At 34.7% G+C, this 3,620-nt stretch overlaps 1 non-coding gene across 1 annotated transcript; it reads right to left on the bottom strand.

Annotated features, from left to right (window-relative positions):
- Positions 1–849: 849 nt before the first annotated feature.
- Positions 850–956, bottom strand: LOC138838712 (U6 spliceosomal RNA). The gene has a single exon (XR_011375729.1). It is a non-coding gene; the product is annotated as a U6 spliceosomal RNA (small nuclear RNA).
- Positions 957–3,620: the final 2,664 nt, after the last annotated feature.

Here is a 3,620-nt window from a genome sequence, read left to right as displayed (position 1 = left end):
GTCGACCAGTATTCCTAGTTAACCATTTTGTTTCTTCTTTCCCCTCCCCAATTAGCTAAGTGTATATACAAGATTCAGGTGCACCAAAATCAAATACAGTGAAAACAGAGGTTATACTGTGGGCGAGGAACATATAAAGAAACAATAAAATACATTGTACATTATAAATACATTTGAAATAATAGCAAGCAAGAAAAAAACCCACTTGTGTACTTACTTTGCGGGTCATTTCATTTAACATCATCTTATCTGGTCATATGCCCATAGCTTTTGACCTTTTCTGCTTATCTCAGACATATATTATTTATTGCAAATAAGGGAAACCATGGGGCCTATGTTTCTTTGGACTTGGCTTACTTCACTAATATAATTTTTTCCAAGCCTTTCCATTTCCTAACAAATTGGGCAATGTCATTCTTTCAGATGGAGGTATAGAATTCCTATTCTCACACACACACACACACACACACACACACACACACACACACACACACAATGGAAATCAATCAATCTATCTATCTATCTATTTATCTATCTATAACATTTTCTTGATCAATTCATGTACTGAGAGGCATCAATGTTGGTTCCATATTTTAGCTATGGTAAATAATGCTGCAATAAATATAGTAGTGCTAGTAGTTTTAGTATGGTCTTGTTTGTGATCATTTGGGTAAATGCCCAGAAGAAGTATTTGTTGGGTCATAGGGGAGCGCTATGTGGAATCTTTTGAGGAACCTTCATACTCCTTTCCGAAGTAGCTGAACAAGTTTACACTCCCACCCAAGAATGCAGTAGGGTTCGAATGCAGTAGGGTTCCTTTCTGGCCACATCCACTCCATCGTCTGTTGTAAAAATATGGAACACTTCATGAATTTGCTTGTCATCTTTGCACAGGGGCCATGGTACTCTTCTCTGTATCATTTCAATTTTAGTGTATGTGCTGCCGAATTGAGCACAGAACATTTTTTATATAGAAAGTGTAATTGATTTTCTTAAACTAAACAATTCAACAAAAAGTAAGTTCTAAAGAATTGTTGTGAAATTTTAAAACCATGTGTTTCTTATATAAGCACACATTTATGAATAAAGTCAAGATTGGCATGTCAAAAACAATATAATTCCAGATATTTGTTGTTCAAGAGATGTGTAAGAGGAGGAATTCAATTATTCTATACAAGGCACCTCTCATAATGAACATTGAAGCAAGTGTTAAGGTTTGTTAAAAGTTTTAATGTTTTAAATATTTTTAATTTTGGGAATTTGCTTATATATATGCCAAAAATAAGACTGTATGACAGGTCATAAAACTTTTCCATAAAGTATTTAAGATTTATTGTAGCAGCATATACTACTAAGTGTGTACATTTCAGAGTTTATAGAAATTTTACTAATGAGAATTTGCAAATTCTTTGTGTAAAGAAGCAGAGTGAAGAGTTAAGACTTTGTTAATTCCACAGTTTCTGTTAAAACTTTAGGGCTTCCTTACTTTATAGGTTAGCGAGGAACAAATGATGATATAAGCCATATACAGATGAGATGAGCCATAAATAATAATCTTAGTGGGAAGCTTTAAAGACTACTCATAGCCTATAAAACTCTTATTGAACATCATAATCTTAGGCAGTTTTAAATGTACAGGATTATGAAAAAATAGTAAAACCTAATATGTAGTATACTTCAAATACTGGAAACACTGGTAATTGTTTCATTTTTCATTTTATTAATCATTAATATTTAATGATTGGTTTTGTTTATTGTAGCATTGTTTTCCTTGTTTTAATATAATACAACTTTTTGTAAGTCGTCATTAGGAGGTACTTTGAGAATGTTACTGGGATGGCCACACCATTTTTTATAGGTGCATATGAATTTACAAAGAGCAAAATTAAGAACAAAATACTCATTAAAAATTTTCTCAAGTAGAGTCTGAATCAGGAGTGTTAAGTGTCCACAGCTAAAATCTTAGCCCTAGGCTGAAGCAGCCGTCTTACAGAGTTGAGGACACAAAAGTGAGAGACAGTGATTTTTTGTGTTTTGATTTTGTTTTTGTTGGTCGTGGGGCTTGAAATCTTGGGCCTGGGTGCTTTCCCTTAGCTCTTTAGCTCAAGGCTAGTGCTACCACTTGAGCCACAGGACCACCTTTGTCTTATTGTACTGATGTGGTACTGAGGAATCAAACCCAGGGCCTCATTCATTCTAGGCACGCACTCTACCACTGAAACCCCTTCCCACTTCCTGAGAAAGTGTATTTTAAAAAGTCATCTAAACAACATTTGCTTTCTGCTTTGGCTTATATAATGATATACATGAATATCTTTTTATATTTTTGTGAATTGTCATACTTCTAAATTTATATTAATTTCAGCCACTTTATCCTTTTCAAAGTCATTAAATATCTCTAAGAATTTGTTTCTGTAAAGACTGTTTTTGCATTTATAATTTCTTCTGAGTCACTTTTATTTTTTTCAAAATCACTTTATATTTTATATTGACGGGTTTTCACACATCAAATGCCTTCAAATGTATATATGTATTAAGGTTTGTATCCTGTCAATAAATGTGTAGAACACAATTATACCACTGACAAAAGATAATTTGCACTTCATTTATGTGCTTTTGGCCTTGGAGAGTGACTTTAGGTGTGTCAACACAAGTAGAATCAGCATGAAACAAGCCAGCATTTCTTCATTTAAGATATAAGGAAAGGATACAGGTTGATCCATTGTAACAATAGGATGTACAAGACACTCTATCAGAGGGGGATGGAGGGAGGAGTTGAGGTGGTGTAAAGGGAAGGGATGGTAGAGGAAAAACAGGAGGGGTTAACAATGCTCAATAAGAAATGTTCTCATTTCCTTACTTGTGTAACTGTAACCCCTCTGTACAGTATCTTTACAATAAAAGTATATATTAAAAAGATACAAGGAAAATTTCTGTACTTATGGGAAGTTATATTTGTCATTCAGTATCAGCAAGGTATTGTTTTTAGGATGACAGGCATATTAAAATTTTGGATACTCAAATTCTCTACAAAAATAAATATATTATTTACATTAGAAACTGCCCACAATCTAGTGCAGTGTAATTGCTATGAGAAATTTTACCGCATTCTAGGTTTGTAATGGAAAGTAAATGTATATGCAATATCAACAGATATGAATTTTTACAGATAATTTTTGTCTGCATTTTGTGGATGGAATTGGGAAAGCAATTTTAAAAAGCACAAATTTCATCACCAAGAGCTGTCCGCAAACTGTAACAAGTTTCTAATACAGCAAAATTGAATGGTTTGGAACTCCAAGAAGTACTTGAATTGACACATTATCAGAAAGTGTAACCAGGCAAGCACTTTTGTTTTTAAATTTTTGGGGGGGGTCCGGTCGTGGGCCTGAACTTTGGGCCTGGGAGCTGTCCCTCAGCTCTTCAGCTCAAGGTTAGCACTCTACCACTTGAGCCACAGAGCCACTTCTGGTTTTTTTTCCTGCTTATGTGGTGTTGAGGCATCGAACCCAGGGCCTCATGCATGCAAGGCAATCGCTCTACCACTAAGCCACATTCCCAGCCCCTAGGCCAGCACTTTTAAGAAATGCAGCTACTAGATTTCTCATTGAGTGCTTTCA

The sequence above is a fragment of the Dipodomys merriami genome, unplaced genomic scaffold (genome assembly GCF_024711535.1).
Source record: "Dipodomys merriami isolate MVZ:Mamm:240054 unplaced genomic scaffold, mDipMer1.0.p SCAF_289, whole genome shotgun sequence".
NCBI lineage: Eukaryota > Metazoa > Chordata > Mammalia > Rodentia > Heteromyidae > Dipodomys > Dipodomys merriami.
This window is presented reverse-complemented; position numbering and strand designations above follow the sequence as displayed.